At 38.0% G+C, this 4,646-nt stretch overlaps 1 pseudogene; it reads left to right on the forward strand.

Annotated features, from left to right (window-relative positions):
- The first annotated feature begins 3,574 nt into the window (after positions 1-3,574).
- LOC114007164 (NADH dehydrogenase [ubiquinone] 1 alpha subcomplex subunit 6 pseudogene) lies at positions 3,575-3,913 on the forward strand (annotated as a pseudogene).
- The last annotated feature ends 733 nt before the right edge of the window (positions 3,914-4,646 follow it).

Genomic DNA, 4,646 nt, shown 5'->3' on the forward strand with positions numbered 1-4,646 from the left:
AGGTGCAGGCAATAGAAATCCAACTTAGAATACCTTGGACAAAAATGGAATATATTGATTTACAGAACGGAAAACCTAGGGGAAGCTGACCCTCTACATCTTATTTATTGCATGCATCTGTGCCCTCATCATAGGGCAGGCTTTTTTCATCTGATGAGAAAAATAATTATTGTTTTTTAAAAATGATCAGAAGACACTCATCAGGGAGAGACAGAAAGAGAGCAAGAGGGAGGAAAGGAAGGAAAAAGCAATCCCTAGTGGGGCATGGTCACACTGCAGTCCCTTCTCTTCCATTTCTTCATCCCCTCAGGATTTGTGCACACATGTGCACACACACACCCAATGTTGTTTTTGAGTTGTCAGGGTTAGAATTCAAATTACAGCTGGCCATGAGGGACCTGGCTACCTTAACCACTAGACTACTGGTGATCAGAGAAAGTTAATTATTAACAAATCAAGGCTTAAAAGGTTTTTGGAGTTCACCAGCTCAGAGAAATATTTTTCTTCTACCATTTTCTACATACCATTTAAGAGAAAGACTGGCCCTAGGTCAATTCATATGTCTATCCCTGATGCCAGAATTTTGTGGAAGGTATTGATAGATGCGTAAATAGAGCTTGGCATTATTTCTTATTAGATAGAAGATTTCTGTCATCTGAGAATGATTTTTGAATGTCATGGGTCTTTATTTCTCTATAACTAATCTAATCATCTTTTTAAGTTCTACCCTGCTGGATGTCAGGAGTCGTGGAATACAAGAAGGATAACTTTAAACGTCTCAATCAGAGATAATTTTTGTCACTACCAATTTAAAAGTTCCTTTTACAGGGGTCCCTTTACAGGGGTTGGTGTAGCAATTACGTCTTTGTACACCCACATGGCTGACCATGGTTCTAGTCCTGGACTGGGTGACTTAAAACTCATGCCAGGCACATGCGTGTGCATACTCAAGATCCTGGGAGGAGAAAGCATTGTAGTACCATCCCTGTGGGGAATGATTTCTCATTTTCCCTCTCACTGTCTCTGTCTTTCTCTCCAGTGCGTGTATGTGCCCTAAGGCAAAAACCTCTACCAAAAAAAAAAAAAAAAAAGTTCCTTGTACATAACTCAGTCTTTTTCAGATAAATACCAGACCTTATAGATTTCCTCTGCCTTTCTGTGCCTCTTTAAAAACAGCATCTTTATAGGGGATGAAGCAAATGTGACTTTTATGGTGCAGTAGATACAGCTTTGACATATTTGATGTTCTTTGGATTCTTTCTGGTCTCTGCTGTGGAATAGATAGTTGTATGGTATGCACTGGTGACTGACTAACCATTTGGAAAGCTGTGCAAACCTTTTGGAAGTCATGGAAGCACTTGTTGCTAGAATCTTGGTTTCTAGACATTAACCTTTGGCAGTAAAATATCATATACTGTTTCTGTCCGTATCTCTGTAAATCATCTCTTTGCTAATGTCTTATCATTCGAATCATATGGGTGTAAATGCTGGGATCCTGAGCTGTTGACCGATTTTAAACTAAAGGTTATTGTTTCAATTATTACTAAAATATCATCCCAACCACATACACAAATCTCTATTAATCACATCAATATCTATCTCTATTATTATTTGATAAGGTTTTTGATAGCAAGGACTGCCTTCATCTTTATAATCAGTGTTTTGCATACTATTTAATCAAGTACTACACACAGTGGTCTGGAAAGTTCTATAGACTTCAGAGAAAAGGTATATGTACAATAGACTAGGCTTTCTAAAGAAGCAGGTGTTTGAATACTGAAGAATGGATAGATCTTGATTTGGTCAAGAAGAAAAAACTTTCTAATTGAAAGGAACAACTTGAACACAAAGTCATGGAGACTTAAATAGACATAGTGTCTTCTTGGGTCAGCAAGAGAACTATTCTGATTAAAATAAGAGATTTCGTTGGTAAATAAAAGTGAGATAAAATTATTAGATGGTCTTAAGATAAAGCAGAGGCAGTCCAATTTGATGTAAAGAAAAGTATATTAGATGTAAGAAAAATCAGTGTCGTCGTAGGGCATACTAGAAAGACTACTGGTCAGATCGAAGGGAGAAAAATTTATCCCCAGTTTATAGTAGTCTAGATGTGAAATGATGTAACCATTTTTTGAGCACCTACTTCTCATTCATTTCATTTAGTCATTAATTAAATGACTATCATATGCCGAGTACTGCATTAGGTGCTAGGGATACAACTGTGAGCAAAAATGAGAAATGAAATTAAAGAATTATGTGACATAAGGGATAGAATAATGGGAAATAAATTGAAATAGAAAATCTCAGTTGGTAGGGTTTTAGAAATAAGTTTACATATTTTAGGGGAAACAGGTTCATGCCCAAAGTAGAATTAATGATGCATGAAAAGTAAAGCAATGAATGAGTCAGATTAACAATAAGTGGTGTCCGTAAGGTTGACCAGAATAAAATAGTCTGGTTTGTTTGATTGTTTGCATTTATCTAATAAGGTTTGCATATACTCAGAAGGAAACCTGCTAGTATTGAGAGTTTGGTCAAGAAGAGAAGGAAGAGAAGCTGGACAGTAGCATAGCAATAAAACATGATACTCTTTGAGGTTGACTCATGAAAAGTCTTCAGGATTGCATCCAGAGACCTCAGACCTTCCTGAATAGCCTGGGCACATGCCCATGACCCGGGGCTGCCCTAGGCTGAGGGTGGATTGCAGCATTAAAACACTGTTGAAATTGCTGTCTCTCTGGCTCATGGAAGAGATAAATAAATAAACTTAAAAAAAATAAAAGGTTGGCAGAATTGTCAATTACACTATATTGTCATATATTAGTGACACGGTAGTTCAAGGTGATGATGGCAGTATAAAGCCTATTTTGTCCAAGGAAGTTAGCAACAATGATTCAGACACAGGATCAAATGATGGAACAAAAAGAAGGAGTTTTTGTTTGATATTAAAATGTAAATTCAATAAAGCATATCTGAAAATCCTGGCACACATTAAGCCTGTTGTTTGTCCCACTGATCTCATTGCTGTTTATGTAAATAAATTGTGCTTAGAAGATTCACATTGCTTCACTTTCTCTCCTCTAACTATTTGCCCTATAAGGACTGTTCTTAGAATGAAGTAGGAATTATTCCCTTGGAAGTACTTGTGAATTGAATTAGGATTATAGACATAATGACAAATTACTGCTATAACCTATTCATTGTGGCTTTCAAGTTGTTTGTATTGGGGAGAGTGGGGTGGGGGATGGTCCTGTTCACATGGAGTTTACAGTGTAGTGGGTAAGATAGATATTTATACAATAATTACACAAATAATGGATTATTCAACGGTACGAATGGCAATAAAGAGTAGAATCATAAAATATGAGAGCTTATAATGGACATTGCTGAGGCTATGAAACTTGGGAGTTGAAGACTAAGTAAGAGGATATGAATCAAAAAAGGATAGCATTCCAGGCTGAGTAGCCGGAAAGTACAATGCTCCCGAGATGGAAAAGAGCATGCTAAGAGCTAAAAGACAGTGGCATGACACCCTTGGTAAGACAGACTACCTTGGCAAAATGGCCTCAGCAAGATGGCAGTGATCGGTGTCCGCCAGGCTGCCTGTGGCCAGCACCTCTGTGAAGCCCATCTTCAGTCGGGATGTGAATGAGGCCAAGAAGAGGTGCACTTATTCCACCTAGACATCACTGTGAAACAGGGATGGAATAAAATTCGAGAAATGTTTATGAAGAATTCCCGCATTACAGACCTTAGTGCAGTAGGTCTTCTGGTGATTAAGGGGAAGCTAAAACTGGAGGAAATGATGAAAGTTTGGAAACAGCGGACACATGTTATGTAGTCCTTTCATTAAACAGAAGCATCAAAGCCAAAGGATTTCCTGTCCAAGTTCTGTGATGGACACAACCCATGAAACCCCTCAGTAGAAAGTTGCATCGTGTTATTTAATTGTTTTAGAGCACAAACTCTCTATATGATGGTCACTTTGATAGGAAAAAAAAAATAAAAACTCGAAATAAAAGAAGGTTCATAGAACTGCATTGCAGACATGAAGATACAGTTGGAGATAGATAGGATCAAAGGTGCCTGATAGGTTATGTGAGAATTTTGTCCTTACTGGGTAGGAAGACACTGACATATTTTCAAGGTATACATAGGACCAACAGATGCATGTTTATGTTGCTGGACTCCACATGGCGAACTGCAGTTCCAGTCTCAGACTCGAAGGCTTGAAACTACTCCAGGCTCTTGTGCATGTGTGCCCAAGATTCTGGGAGGAGAATGAAGAAGACAGGATTGTGGCATGACCAGGCCATTCCCCTGGGTGGGGGTAGGGGGGTGATTTATCACTTTTTGTCTCTTTGTCTCTCTGGTGAGCGCATAAACCCTATAGCAAAAATCTCTAAAAAAGGTGTGTGTGTTTGTGTGTGAATGAGAGAGAGAGAGATTAATTAACATAAGAATTGTTCTGTCAAAAAAAAAATAAAAAAGAATTGCTCTGTCACAGGATGGATAGAAAATTAACAAGAGAGCCAGAGTAGATATACAGAAAAAAAAAAGATTTGGAAGCTATTTCAAGTCAGGTGAAAGAATTATGGTAACTGGTGGCAATTGAAATGGAGAGAAATGGATGGATTGGAAAGATA

The sequence above is a fragment of the Tupaia chinensis genome, unplaced genomic scaffold (genome assembly GCF_000334495.1).
Source record: "Tupaia chinensis unplaced genomic scaffold, TupChi_1.0 Scaffold000133_1, whole genome shotgun sequence".
Lineage (NCBI taxonomy): Eukaryota > Metazoa > Chordata > Mammalia > Scandentia > Tupaiidae > Tupaia > Tupaia belangeri.